The sequence below is a fragment of the Kryptolebias marmoratus genome, linkage group LG14 (genome assembly GCF_001649575.2).
Source record: "Kryptolebias marmoratus isolate JLee-2015 linkage group LG14, ASM164957v2, whole genome shotgun sequence".
NCBI classification, from domain to species: domain Eukaryota; kingdom Metazoa; phylum Chordata; class Actinopteri; order Cyprinodontiformes; family Rivulidae; genus Kryptolebias; species Kryptolebias marmoratus.
The window spans coordinates 16,269,303-16,285,638 of NC_051443.1; the positions used below are offsets into that span (position 1 = coordinate 16,269,303).

At 39.2% G+C, this 16,336-nt stretch overlaps 1 long non-coding RNA gene across 1 annotated transcript in view; it reads left to right on the forward strand.

Annotated features, from left to right (window-relative positions):
* The window catches only part of LOC119617663, a 49,550-nt gene that overhangs the window by 6,421 nt on the left and 26,793 nt on the right, over nt 1–16,336 (forward strand). The window contains exon 2 of the long non-coding RNA XR_005234019.1: nt 6,281–6,477. This is a non-coding gene — a long non-coding RNA (uncharacterized LOC119617663). The remainder of the gene's footprint in view (nt 1–6,280; nt 6,478–16,336) is intronic.

Below are 16,336 nucleotides of genomic sequence, written 5' to 3' on the forward strand. Positions count from 1 at the left end.
GAACGTAATCTGAACCTGGTTGACTTAACTTATAGGATTCTAGAGTAACCTCGATGAGGGCTGTGAGGAGCCTGAATTTGTGCAACAGTTGCAAAGGGAGAAAAAAAGGTGGTATGTTTGGTTAGAAGACAAAATGTGTCGTTGCCTTCCTTTAGTGGGTCTAAAATGTTAGATTGATGGTCATACGTGGTTAAAATATGTTTTAGAGTGTTTACGTTGATGAGGTTAGTGTCTTTCAACCATGAGTTCGTATTTGTGACCCAAATACTGTCTGAATTTTAATATTAAACGCAGTCAGAGGGATTTATCAACACCTCGCCTCTTTATATAAAGACACTAATTGAATCATTCTATATCAGCCTGTGGCTTTAATTTTTGCACATCCACGCTGAAACACAAACGCCAAATTCCTCCCCTGTGCGCACTAACAGGACACCAGCCATCCAACCAATTAAAATCCGATTAGGAAACATCTTAGTTTTCCAACGGAGGGCAGTGAAAAAGCCCGTAACCTTTCCTCGCTGAGGTCATTCACCTAATAAGATCCATTGCCCACAGTGAAGCCGCAGACCTTCACAAATGCTCCTGGCGACCGAGCGTGGCCCCGGAGACCCCTGGCGTACACGGCGCTTTAATTGGTCACTGTATTTAGGAGCAAGGTGGGATTCCAGTTAATTAGTGGCCAAGTGAATACGACTGAACATTATATGATTTGCTGCGCCCCCTCCTCCCCGGTTTGTTAGTGCGGATTTGGGGTGGATCAGCTTTTGTGCACGGCAAATGAGAAGTGAGTAGCGTGGTGCCGACGCACAGTGTCGTTTTTGTGGACTGGCGACAGTCTCTCTTCATGGGAAAACCTTAAAGGAGGCCCGCGTTATCACAGGACCTCATTATCTCATGTCTGCAGCCATCGTTCGGGAGCAATCCCTAATCAAGACTGGCACAGACCTACTTTGCACAACTTTGGGATGTAATAGCCCCCACTTTCTACAGCGCGCACACACACCTACACACACACACACTTTGCGTGACGTGGGGTGCAAGACAATGTGGCAACGTGACCCTGACACTCAGAGATCACCGTTGGGTATCAATCCATGTAATAATGAGCACATTATAAGTAAATGAACCAAATATTCAATTAATTTATTTCAGCACTTATGTAAGTTATAATCGCCCGCCGCCGAGAAGACGTGTGTGTTCATTTGTCTGTTTTGTTAGCAAAATATTTCGTGAACCAGTAGACGGATTTAAATGAGACTCTCAGAAAGTAGTCATTGGACACGCATGTATAAATGATTAACTTTTGGAGTTCACCCGATTTAAGATGGCTGCCACACCTAAGAGAACTTAGCGAACACAAAAATGCCTGTAACTCAGCCAATTGGGTGGATATTGAGCTCAAATTTGGCGTGGTGGTAGCTGAAACTCATCCCCAACACATACTCTAAGCTCTAACTGATCAAGCGAGATTTGTTTTAAAAACGTTGCCATGAACTATTGGAGTTAACTCTCTTTGTTAGCAAAATATCTCATGAAATATAGAATGGATTTTAAATTAACTTTCAGAAAGCAATCATTGGGTGCGCATCCACAACTGATTCAAATTTGGAATCAACTTATTACAGTTGGCCGACACAGCCAACTGATTTCCCAAAACACAAAATTACCTACAGCAATTGATTTTACGGATATTGAGATAAAATATGTGGTAGTAGCTGAGCACCATTCCCAACCCCTTCCGTGAGCAGTACACATTGTGCAATATTTTTACTAAAAACATTGGCAATAACTGTAGACGTCAAACCTGTCCGTCTGTTAGCAAAATAATTAATTGGAAGCAGCTGCACATTCTGAGCGCATTTTAATAAATTGCGAAAGATGACTTATCTTCACATTTAAGAGATTACAAACACGCATCAAACGGCTTACAATTATTTATAAGCTTCACATGAATCATGTGTTTTCTCTCCGTACACCTCAGTGCACGACGATGATGACCCCCCCCGCACCACCACCACCCCGAGGCTGTTCTCTCTTTCTCTCTATTTGCACAAGCTCACGAAACGAGAGAGGAGGTGGTTCATTTGCTTGGCCATAAAGCATTTATTTACCTCCAGGTGAGTGTCGCGCAGAGTGCAGAGTAAAGATCGCAGGAGAGATTTACACCTGTCTCTGCGCTCAAACAGAGAAGCCTATAGCCTACAGAGATGGCCACTGGAGCCAGCTTGTCTGGGGCTCTGCTAGACAGCCACCCCCCCCCCACCACCACCCAACCTTTTTTTTCTCTCTCTTCTCTCCACTGTGGATTAAACAACATAATAAAAAATGACCATCAGCGCGCACGCACTGCAAACAGATTATTCTTCCCGGCGCCTTTTTACGCACACACACACACGCTCTCCCTCCCTCTTTCTTTACGCGTCCGGCGGGCAGCGTCCGGGCATCGTTTCCCCGCACTTCTCTGCACCAGTTCCGGTCATTGTAAATACTGACAGGCGCGAGATGTCGCGGCAGCGGGTTGGAGAGACTCCTGGGAGGCTGATGATGGACACGTGTAACCAGATAAGGAGCCGATGAGAGAGAGAGAGAGAGAACATTTGGGAATATTGTAGATATTTATTTAAGGATGCAGCTAGAGCATGCTCCACACAGGGACATATTGTAAAACAACAACAACAAAGCATATCTGCAGGATCTACAAAGTTTTGACCCTTGTTTTACCTGTTGCCGCGTTCCTCTTCTTAATTGATGAGGGATCTGACCCCGTTGGCGCTTTTTAAAAAAATAAACACACTCTTTGACTTAAGTAAAAACACCACACTGTAAAATGTTACCAGTGAAAGTCCAGCATTGAAAAAGTATATTTAAAAAGTATAATTTAAGGAAGACAAGCATTAGAAATTTTCATGCAAAAGCAGTGCTCTTAATGTGAATGATTCAAATCAGTTTGATCTTTTTGGGATCTAAATTCTATCACACAACCTGATATTTCTTTGCAAGCCTCTCTTATGGTCTACACCTTTATTTTTATTTTATTTTTAAAATAGCCTATACCTAAAGTTGAAGGGAGTGAAGAAGCTCAATATTGTTCTCCTAACATGCTGTAAAAGTAAAATAAAACTATATTTAGTTCCATTACTGAGTGAGGTGAGACTCTGTCGGTGTGCTGGTAAAATGCTGTTTTCTCTCATTTTGTGCATTTACTCGTAACCTTTTCAACTTGGTGAAATGCATCCGTCTTGTTAGAGCAGAACCCGTCATCATTAGTGTCATTAGTTCATTGCTGCACTTTAATCAGACCGTGGAGATCTTTCAGTCCTGTCCTCAAACATTTAGCACACTGCTTTCAGCCCTTTTATGAGGCTTTTCATATCATTATTCATATTGCATCGCTTGATGGAACTGACAGTGTTCACAAAGTGAGAATAAAATGCAAAATCTGAGAAGCCAGATCTTAAATTCAAAAGTAAAAACTGAGGGAAAGTTGTGGATAATAGTAAGACGTATAAGAACATAGTACAGAGTCTAAATTTCTGTATTTTTCACATAGAAACAGGTTCAGGAAGGCAGAAACACAGATATAAATATAAACACAAAACTCAGTCTGACACACACACAAATTGGTCTTTTCATTCTCTGATGCACAATTTGCAAGCACATACCCACAAACTTTGTTACATTACTTCAGCAGTCACTTTCCTGGCCCCTGAAACAGGCAGGGTGTTCGTCAGGTCCTGCCAGTGAATTTCATGCCCTACCGATGAGAATAATGTCCTTCAATGTGAAGCAGGCTGAGTGGAGGTTCTCTCTGATTGCTGCAAATTAAAAGCCTCACCATGCAGGTCACTTTCAACCAGCTCAGATATTCACATACTCAACCCTTACACATCTACCTTGGATTGCACAAGTTTTATTTTGTCTAGTTTGCTTAACGTTGCTGTTTAATGTAGGAATGCTGCTTTTTTCCCCTCCTCTTTTCAGTCTTTCATTTTAAGTTTTATTTTTTCATATTGTTTGAAATGAGACAAAAAGCACGGGTCCTCACTTGGTGGTCCCTTTGTGTGAAAATGTGAGAATATTTAGAGGAGTCATTTTATTTAAGTTTTATTTTATTTAAGACTTAAATTTGTCCAAATCTACATAACTTACAGAACACTGATTTCAAATTATGTTATTTGAGCATCACATGATAACATATGCCGTCTTATAATGCCGTCAATGTTTTGTTGTTATTTTTCAAGTTCAAAGTTTTAAGTTCAAAGGCAGTAAACAAGCATGACTTATTATCTTTGGAACTGAGGAAGCATAGAGCACTAAAAGATTATCAGTTCTTTCTGGTAATAAAGAAATTTTTAGCTTAAAGTTGAAGTTTTTTTAGCTGCATATTCCCTTTGTTGCTTGCTTAAAATTACAATTCAGAGTTAGTAGAGTTGTTTTCAGAAATCCGTTTGTAAAAGTTAAAAGATTAAGTCAGACAGTTTGGTCCTTATGTCTCATTTGAACTAATGTAATCATTTTCCATGTGCGTCTTCCTCTGAGAAGCGGTGGAATTGGCAGCGCATGTGAAACCTGGAAATTATAAAAGGAAGCCTTTAGTTCGATGAAGCCATGTGGGAATATAACAGAAAGGGGAGGCAGCGAGAGCAAAAAGAAAGCGGTGATTTCCAAAATGGCCCGGGCCATTGAATGACAATAGCCAGATCTCTCTGCCTGTCTCTTTTTCTGTCACTCGCACAGACAACAACAACAACAAAAAACCCTAACATAATCAAAGGGGCAAAGAAAAACACCAAATGTGATTTATTTGAATTTGAACAAATCATTTGTGATTTAAATTTGGCAGACGAGATATTGCTGATAACTGAATTTCCTGTCCAGCTAGGTGAGATTTGTGTCTCATTTTGATTTTTATCTCAGACAGAAACAGCAGTCACAGATTTACTAATAATTAGAAAACACTGCTTGTATCCGTTGTTTTCCTTATAGTGAGGATGCTTATCATGTCTCCTAGTGAAAACAGTGTGTCTAAAAATGCTTCAGTCAAACATTTTATGATAGTACTGACATTGTGGAAGATTTAGGCGACTTTTGTAATAAAACAAACACTTTAAGTTTAATTTGAAGATTAAAAATGTAATTAAAACTTGTGTAATGGCATTAAAATGCATCAGAAGTAGGCATAGAACCCATTTTTTAAACATTCAACAAACATGACAGTGATTACTTTATCCAGGTAATGTCAAACTATTTTTATAACTCCCCTTGTTTAGCATTGCTGTGCTTCAAAATCTCTTCATCCTTCCTATGGGCTCGGTCAATTCAGTGAGCAGTCCTATTTTCATTGGTCCAACAACAGAAGATTTTTTTCAATAAATTATTCACCACTGATAGCCAGACCTAATGCCTACATGAACAAATCTCTCAGTTACAGCCATCTTGGGACTAAGCCAGTCCGAGCGCATACTTAATAAACACATACAAAGCCCAGCAAGCTCTGGTTTCACTGATGTCTTTCTGAGGGAAAATGATTTGAAGACAGTTGGTGAAACAGCATCCTTTCTGTGGGTGAGGGTTTCAGGGTCAGGTTTGGTTTTTGCTATAAGAGCAAATCATCTTTTTTGCCTTCTCACTCCTGATAGATTTACTGTCTGTTTTATACAAACCGTACTGTAAGTGTTTTGTTTTAGATATATTTGACATTTGCATCTCAAAATTTTATGATCTTACCCCATGACAACGAATGTAGACACTTGATACACACACTAGCCAAATGAACAAATGAATTTATGTGCAGACACGTGTATGCCTCCCATATCTGTGCCACGGTCTGTTCAAACATGTTTTCTTTTGTGTCCTCATTTATGACCAGGATTGAGTCAGCTTTACATCGACCACATGTTTGCTGCGACTTGAAACAGAAACCAGACATAATTTCCCCAACCTGACCTTTTGGCTGTGGTGACCATGTGTGCATGAGTGTGCTTGTTACTATGCAACATCTTTTATGTTTTTCACTTTTTTACGTTACAAACATTCTTTGCCATGAAAGTAATACAATAGTGATCATTATTACAGTTTGATTTAGTTCATTTGGGCAGCTTGAAGCCTTCTTTTTGTATGATTATTTTTGTATGTTTAAAGCACACATAACCAGTTGGATCTGTGTGACTGGATGTTATTATTTAGTGCATCTGCTGCAAGACTCCCTGCATGAAATATTCAAAGTCCACGTGAAAATGGATCTGCTGTTCTGAAGTCTCTGCCTTTCCCTGATCAGATCCCGGTGGAGCTGCCGCGAAGAAGGATCCTGATATCACATATCAGTTAGATGACCAAGTTAAGGTCTAAGCTCAGATCACGGGGATACAGTTGGAGTTGCAATGGACCACACCTGCACCACTGATTATACCCTCTAATTGGACAACCGCATGGATGATGTGACAACGGCCTTGGCGTTTATGCTAATTGAGCAAGGTAATTACAGTCTTTTAGGTGAACATTATTTTGTATGTGCTTTTCTCCAGTTATTTTTAGATGTGAAGATTTTTTTTTATTGTTAAAGAGAAATAATTTCAAGCTGAAAAGTGTATGTTTACCTCCAAAAACAAAAATCTTTGATACTGCTTTTAAATAAGGCCACAGATATGCTATCAGTGCTCCCAATTGTAGGCCTGCAAATCATGCAATCTATAGGCGAAACAGAGATGTCACACAAATCCCCCAATTAAAACCAAAAACTTAACACAACAAAAAGGAAACATTATCAGCGTGCCTGAACTGTCACACCGCATTGTATCCAAGCAGCCCTAATGTCTGCAACACTCCACCTCATCTCTTTTTGAGCAGTGCAGCGCTGCAGCCGGACTAAATGAAAAACAATTTGAGGAAACAGGGAACAATCTTAGACAGGCTCCAGCGGGCTGCCATAAAGAGAGGGGCTGCCTCTCCAGCTTTTCCCTCAAGCCTTCAGCTTTAACTCTATGGGCTGATGAAAGATCAATGGGCCGACTGGGCAGCCGCTTCTGTGGCTGCTGTCTGCCACTGCACCAGGAAGTGAGCCAATTACAAAACACTTGGAAAAAAAGGGAGAAGGAATGACAAAACTGTAAGTCTTTGTGAATTCAAACTGAGTGATTGGAAAGATTGCTTTGTGTGTGGATTCTCTTGTCATCAGAACCTGTCTTACTTGGAAAAGATGTTTTTTTTATATCTATTTTAACCTTTTACACATTCCTTACCATCCTTACCTCACTCTCTTTAACACCCCTGGCCCCCAGCAGCCTACCCCCCTTTAGATCTGCCCCAGCTAACCAGCTTTCTGGATCTCCTGTGGCAGTAATAAGGGGGCTGGGGGAGGTAGGGGAGTGCAAACACATAGCAGCAGCCAAACAAATCATGCTAAGACTTTGCTGCCATCCTGGCTGGCAGCACACTTAAAGGGGAGTCGGTGCCCTGCAAGAGAAGAGGTTGCGCCCATTTTCCCAGGGAGGGGGTGAGGCCTAGGGTGAACACGAGGGGAGGGCAGTATGGAGGCGAGGTCTGGTCCTTATCCGGATCACAGACACCTCCGCCCCTCCTGGCAGGAATGCATAGAGCCCCAGTGGGAGGAGAGAGGCAGAAGAAAGAAAGGAGGAGGAGGAAACATGCAGACATAAAGAGGGGAAGTAAAAAAAAATAAAAAGGTAAAGAAAAGAGCTGGCGAACGAAAGTGAGAGAGTGAATAAAGGAGGGAGATAGAGAGGAAAAATAAAAACGTGATTAGCTGAGAAGAAGGGGTGTTACTGTGTGCACAGAGACGAAAACACACCAATCAGCACTCTAGCTGGGTTGAGAGCACCTCTGAGAGGGCACATAGGAAAACAAACAAGGCATTAGGCTTCTTAAATCCCATTCTAACCATGCAACTGGTTATTATTACCTCAAGTCAGCTGCAGGCTAATGTGATGTGTTACTGGTGACAGCTGATGAGTGAGCAGAAAGCCAACGGTGTGGTATGACAGAGGTGTTAAACTTGAAGATGTTAGACAAGCATTAAATGTCGCCTTTTTTTCATGTGTTTATTTAGAGAGAAAATAATTTAGAATATCCCAGTGGTAACTATCTAAAATAAGCAGATGTAATCTCAAACTGTCAACACTTCACTTTGGAAGCTTCAGTATAAATCCAGGAAACCAGAAGGATAAAATGTTTACTACAAATCTTCAGCACTCCGTTGGTGGTTTGTGTATTTTTTGTATTGCCTTTCCTGAGAAGGAAATACACATATATTTTCAAAGGCTGTAAAGATCTTAACATGGCACTCCTGCATGTTTGCTGGAAGCACTTTGGGGTTGTGTCAGGGGCAGAGAGAAGACTTTGTCAGGTGGAGATTTGGATTTAGGGGTTCATTTACAGTTCATACAAGATGCATTCCATACGATCTTTACATTTTCACTCACTCTGGGTTATCTCCGTTCTCTTTCGCCTGTTTCACAATCCTCTTTCTGCATGCTTTTCTGAAATGCTAGCCCACAATTACCCTTCCTGTTATAAAATGTGGAGGTTTGTAATGTAGGCACGTTTGCCTGATGCCCAGCAGTCATTTTGCCATGACAGTTGTGTGTTATACAACAATTTAACTACTGTAACTGACTCTTCATTTCCTTAACGTGTCCTTGAATTTTATTGGTCCGTTACTGTACAGCAGCTCGGTAATCCCCTTTTGAGAATTAAATAAGGCATAAAGAAGGCAAACTTTCTGGTACAGGTGTAGACAAGCGCTTTGAAGCCAGTGATGTGTTACATTTTAATACAGATAAATAGAAAAATGTTAAAAACTTTCCAAAAACTTGTGCCCAAGTGTTTGCCATTTTACTTTATAGTGTCTTATTTTGGATTGTGTATCTCTTTATAATGGTATACAGAGAGAGACTGAAATGGAAAGTGTTATAAAATCATTTTCCACAAAATGTAGCCTTTTTTACCCTGAGATGGATTTTTTGGTCAAATAGCATAATGAATTTTAAATCAGCATAATTAATATCCATGAAAATGACATTATGATTTAATAAGCAGCCCAAGTAAGTTAAAAATTAACCTTGAACATTATTATTCCATCAGACAAAAATAAGAGCAGATTTTAGACTGAAAGTACAGCAATGGTGAAATTTTATGCCACATATAAAATAATGTGTATGTCTGAACAATGTAGGAAAACATTTAGAACTGCGTATTCTCAGAACTTGAAGTTTTTTCATTGGGTAAAGGTGTGATTTTCTTTATTATAATTTAGTTTTTTTTTTTACTGGAATGTGATACATTCATAAAATAACTTTTAACATTTTTAATCTGAGCAAGAGTAAAATTTTTCATTTTTTAAATGAAACATGTTTAAAGCATCCAGTGTATTTTCTATTTAAATTCAGTGCAGAAATATAACTGAAAAATTGGCAAATTATCGACAAACATATAAATTTTAAGCTCAAATGAAGATTGTTTTTCTTAGGCCCAAATTGTTTATTCCATTCATCCATTTTCTTTGCACTATTCTTCTTTCCGGGTTGTGGGGAGCTGCTGCCTGGCTCCATCAGTCAGTTTTCCCATTTTTTTGCTGAATTACTTTACTGAAGTTGCAGCATTTTAGTAGAATAGTTTTGCCTCTCAGGCATTTGCTTCCTTTCCCCATCTGAACCAAAGGTTCTCAGCTCAGTTCCATGTGTTTTTCAGACCAAGGCTAAATTATTGCTAGCACATGTAACCGGGTGAGTGTGTGTATGAGCCACAACCTATCAAACAGCATCCCATTGCCTATCAGCACCCCTGAGATTGATCTCCACCTTCATTAATGCAGGCCCAGGGCAAGGGCAGGTCTCCACGTGTTAGCATGGGTTGCAAACATCTGGCTTATCAGAAATATTCCTCTTTTTTCTGCTCTTTTTGGGTGTTCTTAAAAGGGGCAACTCACATTTTGCTCTCCTAGAGAAAAGGAAATAGAGCTGATGTTGTGGCGATGGACATCAAAGAGGTTAGGATGTTGGTTGTGAGTGAGCAGAGAGCAGAATCTGGTCAATGGCAGGGATTTGTCATCTAATAGCCCCACTGGGGGGACTTTACGTGTAATTTCCGAGGTGCTGAAAGTAGGATTTTATGGAGTTTGCCACATCCAAAGCTCCTTTTGTTTCAAGTTTTTTTTTTCTCACAACGCAGAGGATGATTGCTTTATTAATTCACAAGTAAATATGTTTTTATTTCAAATTTTCAATTAACACAGTCTCTTACAAAACATGCCATTGATCTTATCTTAAGGTTTAAAAGGTTTGCGAAACATGAGCGGTATAAAATCTCAAATATTGTACATTTGTGTTACACATTTATGACTGAAACCTTTGTCATTAATTTGTTGATTCCGTCTGGTCTGCACTACAACACCAAGATGAGTGAATGTGAAAGCCCTCGTGCAGCTAACCTTTCCTGATTTGGATTTATCATCACATAAACTTTACCTAACCTGGCAATGATGTCACTCAGGAACAGCCCGTTAAGTCACACAGACGGCAGTAACTCCAGTTCGCTTTAATATTGATGTTTCCCTGCCCTTGTCTCTCCATCAGCAATATATTTAATGGTCACATTCTGTGCCTATTCAGCATGAGAAAAACGAGAGCAAAATAAGCAACTCGAGGAGGCAGTACTCTTTTTTTTAATAATCCTGAAACAAACAGGCTGGATTTAATGAGATGTGTTCCAGTTGAGACGTTTGTTTTGTTCCTGACTACATGTGGTGAATTAACCATTAAACAGTGAACTTCTCTGACTTTGGGACCGCTCAGTGTTTCAATAGGAGCCCATGATCTGTAGTTCTTGTCAGTCAGGAGGTCGTTTGGAAAAAAATGCACATTTAATGGCTTGATCCATTGTGATTGGAGTGGTTAACTGATGATCTGGTTGTAAATTTTCATCTCATGGCTGTCACTACATCTCCTCCCCTCCTTTCATCGTTCTCTCTGTTTATCCTCCCTTGTTTCTCCACTTCGATCAGCTCCTGCTGCTCTTGTCTTTTGTGCTCTCGTCATCCGTCCCTCCTTCTTCTTTCTAGCATTTTTGGAAATATTCACAGTTGAAGTCCATCTAATTGCACTGTTGAAATCGATCTTGCAAAATTATTCAACGTTTTGCAGTGGAAACTGTTTGTGTTGGCTTCCAACCAACAGCGAGCTCAGAGAATGCCAGATTTGGAAGTTGAGTGTGTGTGGGTGTGCATCTGTGTGCGCGGGTGTGTGTGTGTATGTGTGTGTGTGTACTATGGGGTACTGGTGCTGGTGCAGATGTGCTTCCTAATTGTACATCCCACCATGCGGAAACTATTCTTCCCAACCATTTCAAACCATGTGCAATAGGTGTCACTGCAAGGTTAAACCAGCTTCAAAATGCAAGTCCTGTTTCCATTCTTCACTGCTCAATTGACTCTGTAGTGCTCCATGCCCTCAGAAACCAGGCGGAAAAGGGAACAAAGTATTGAAAGAAGGAGATTTGCAATCCTGGTCATGGCTTGCATTAGTTTGTAAATGTCTCTTGGTTGTTCTCAGTGTGCCTTTGACATAAAAGTCAGAGAAGGAATTTGCATTGCATTGAAAATCCTGGATTGTATTATGAACAGGGGAACTCGTTGTTACTTTGTCCCTAATGTTTTGATCAGTAGTTCGGTGAGTGAAGATTACATTTTCTTCAACAGCTTTAGACGTTTCCTAGGAAGATATTGATTCAGGAAATTGCAGCAGCTAACTATGTAGATGCTAATTAAGACCTAAAAAAAATAAAGTATTACATTTCACCTTCCAGAAAACAAATACAATGCGAACCAAACAGTATGAACTTACTGATATTCATTACTCAGTACTGCCTTTTTTAGATAGTTTCAAATTAACCAAACAGGACTTCAACAGCATGTGAAGAACATATCACAGAAAAAAGCTAAACATAGGACTAAGAGGTCATAAATCCTCCTGTATTATTGTTTTAGAAATGTCTAACGACATCATGACATGGATGTGTTTTTAGTGAAACACCTAAAAATTTTCCTGTTTGTCCTTGAGAAACAGGTAACTATTTATTTCACAAATCTGAGCCACCCCTCCTTGTATATATTATAAAAATGTCTTCATGTCAGAAATTAAATTTGACTCCAGGTAACAATTCTGAATAGAACCTTTAGTGAAATTTATTGAAGTAAAACTCATTTTGTTTTGTATGTAATTTTAATTTATTATCACATGTGTTCATAATTTTCTGTCTTGTAATGTTTTATACTTTATATTTGTGAGAAGTAAATTATGACATTGTTTTGGATTTTCAGCAAAACTCTCCAATGAAACAATACACACATTTGTTTTAGGATGTTTTTTTTAGGACTCAGTGAACATCTATTTTGAAGCTGTATTTTACAATATTTATTTGAAAGGTACATTAAAAAAGGAAGCCAACAAACAAACACTTCATAAGGTAATCTTTGAAAGCATCACATACATCTTACCTGGTATTAAGACTGAAGCAACACAAAGTTTTATTTGCCAAAAGGTCCAAAATTATCAAGCAAAACAGCTGGAGTGAAGCTGCAGACCAAGATCAAAACTGTGTGTGTGTGTCTGTTGCTGTGAAGTAATGTTGTTTACCACAACATATTCTCATGAGCACAATTCATTTTCATATCTCAAACAAAGATTCTCCTCTTTATCTCTTGTGTTTTTTCTTTGGCAGAAAAACAATGAAATAAGTAGCTTGTGAATTTCTAGCACGCAAGAGTCCATGTTTTTCTGTGGAACCATTTTTGTGTATTTATTCTGCCGCATACCTTTATCATTGATATTGCAGCGATTTCAAACTAATTTACAGGACATAATTTAACTTATAATTTTCTAAATTTTGAGCACTTTTTTAGAAGCCTGAGCAGATGTTAGTGAGTTTAATTTGCAGAGTGTATTTGCACATTTCTGGATGCTTTTGGACGCCTGCATGTGTGTAACTGTGTAGTCCAACGTCTAGCCAGCCACGGCCACATCTGTTTGTCATGTTAGCACTTAAGCGCCTGCAGGAGCCACAATTCTAAGTGGAGACAGAGCCCTCTCTCCCACTCGCTCCATCCACCCCTTTCTCCTAATTACATTTGTTCATTAATCCATTTTCTGCCCACTTCTCTTTCTTGTTTATGTTCTTGCTTCAGTGGGCTTTTGCCTCATCCGAGTAGCAGACAGTGACCTTTAAGGAGATGCCAGAAGACTCTGTAAGACAATGTTACCCCTTCACCCTTTCACCAAATACATGCATGCGCATACACACACGCGCGCCCCTACACACAAACACACACACACACACACACACTCCTATCCAATCCCATCTTGGCCCCTTTGTTTCCCCACAGGCCATCTTCTTCAGAGAGGCTAATGGAGTTAGCCTGATGTCTGCACAGCGCCAGTCATAAAACTGATTTGAGGCTAAAGGCTTGGTGCCGAGACCACCACTCTGCCTACAAAAAGAGATGTGAGTGAGATGTTAAAAGAGAGCAAGTGTATCTTTACAGGGGAAGAGGTTGGGGTGGCGGCTGTGGTGGTGCAGCGCAGGCTGGCGTAACTACAGCAACTGCAGACAATCTAATTGGTATTGACATCCTTGTCTTGGAGGAAATTTGACATCTAAGGGCAAATCTTTCTATTTAGATGCCTGAATAGTCTCCAAGGCGGGGCCTGAGGAGCACAATCACGCTGGAGCGTTGTTCTGGTCCTCATGTCTGGGCCAGCTCTGCCATGCAGCAATCGATCCTAATCTGATTGGGGGAGGGGAGAAGGATAAGAGGCATGGGGAGAAAAAAATTAAAATAAAATCAAAAGCCCTGTTGGGGTAATATTTAACAAGAGGGAGTACAATTGGGCCCTGTTGGAACGGCAGCCTGTAATGCACTTGTGCGGTTGTAGCATGGTTAATGTATAGAAAAGCCCAAGAGTAATGGCTCTTCAGCTAAGGTGGCCAGGCTTCAAAGAAATCTGCTTGCTTTAGCTAAAAGACAGCCAGGCCAGACCGCCAAAGACCTTCATTCTGTTAGAGCATCAAATATTGTCCCCTCTCAGGACACACAGACACCCTGATTTTATTATCCTCACTCCCCTGAGAAACTCATCCCATCCCTCTTTTTGTTTGTGTGACTGACCATCAATGGGAAAGAGTGAAGCAGTGCTGTCCGTCAAAAGACACAGACTGCGTTTGTTTGGGTCAAAGAGGAGTGAAGGCTCAGAAGTGACAGTGGTGGTTTAAGGAGTTTTAATAAGAGGATGAATCACTTTATATGAGACACGTTGTGCTAGCAGTGTTTGAGACACAAAACATTTATCCCTCTTTTTGATTTTTTTTTGAGGTGGCTGTTTCATTAAAGACATTTATAGATTGAATGCAAGCTTTCATACAAGTCAAAATGAAGTCAAATATACAAAATCGCTCTATAAACTGGATTCATAATTTTGTGATTAAAATTTAAATAAAGTTAATTCTTTTTTTGTCCCACTCACACTAAAGACACAAACACTTCATACTGGTATGAGATCAGAAAGCACTGATTAATAAGGACACCTGAACTAACTTGGTTGGCAACATTAGTGGAATTAATAGTTTTATTGTCGAGGAAAGCAAAAATTCTGAGTATATAATATCAAGCTGTAACTTTTCATTGACAGAAAAATATAGTATATTCGATGATCTATTGCACCTGATACATAGTTTATTTCCCACCAGAAAAGTTCATGTTGTCTATGTTTAAACTGTATTAAAAATGAAACATGCAATGGGAAATAAGACGTTTGTATCCTGCAAGTGTTTCTGCAACATTAACGCTGTAAAAACTAAAACATTATTTTAATTAAAAACATATGAACTAAATGGGCTTGTTCTACTAACATTACTTCGTGTTTTCTTGATTAAACCTCACTGTATAAACCTCTGTGAGTTTGATTGATTTGAATTTGATAGGTTTATCAAACTCATCTGAACTTGCTAATCTATTCAGATTGAGAAGGTTGAGTTTTGTAAATATTTTATTTAAATTAGTAAATTGATCGAACTGCTATGGGTATTACCCTGAATCTGCAAATTTAAATTTTTTTAATTAAAGTTTCAGGTCATTTTAAATAATTTGGTAAACTATTATAACCCTACTTTGAACCTCAATGCTCACTTTAACATAACTACTGAGGTCTGTTGAAATAACTGCACAATATCTAACTCATTTTCATATTGTTCCAGAAAGCCCTGCCTGTTGTTTGGTAGAAAGAAATCTTAAATTGCCTAAAATATTACATGTAAAAAATGCCTCAAATCAATAAAAAGTTGTGTGGATGTCCTTAGCCTTGAAAAGGAGTGATGGGAGGAACAGAGCAACAAATGGTAATGACGCAAACATGATGATGTACCCACCTGTCTGACCTCCAAAGGCCTGAATTATGCTTACTGCATCTGAGTGAGCAAACCACTTTTGGACTTGTTAGTGTACACACACTTGTATTTATACTGTTTTTAAATTAGCTGCACCACACTGTTTCATTCAGAGATATACAGTTTTCTGTGCAACCAAACAGGTGGCAATAATGTCCTGATTTGTGAACTGTCTATTCAAAAGACAAGAAGAAAAACCTAAATATTAGTGATTTCTCACTGGGATCTTGACACAGTTGCTCGTGTCCTTGTGGTTCCTGAATGTTAAATAAACCAAATATAGATGGCAGGAAATCTTCTAAAATATTATTTCCTCAAAACAAGAGTACGTGTTGGTTTCCTCTTTGTCTCTATTGTCTGTGATGCCTTAATTTTGAAAGAAGATGCGTCTACTACAGTTTTCACAGTCAGTGCGATCGCAAAAATCAGGGCTGCACCAGCCTGTCTGTTAAGAGACCCGATGAACCCTGTAAATGACAAAATTTATTGATTAATCTTAGACCAATTCCTTTATTTGTGACGTACCAATCAAATGTGTTCAGCAGGCTTAATTTCTTTTTGGCGTAGGCAGAAACCTTTGAGCTGCCCAATTTTCATAGTCAATTTTGGCTGAGTCAGTTTTGTTAAACATGAATTTTAATAAAGGAAACCTTCATTACAAACCACACAAACTATGAAAGACTAGAAGCACTCGTAGAGTGCAAACCTCTGCCAATGCCATAGTGTCATTAAAAAAATAGTTTGATTTGGATCAGCACCAAAATGTATTCAATTGCTTTTTTTGTGACAACCTCAACATTTTCTGAAAATTTCAGCAGAATCTTTTCATTAATTTTTATGTAATCTTGCTGATAGACAATAAACCCAATTAACAGTATCGAAA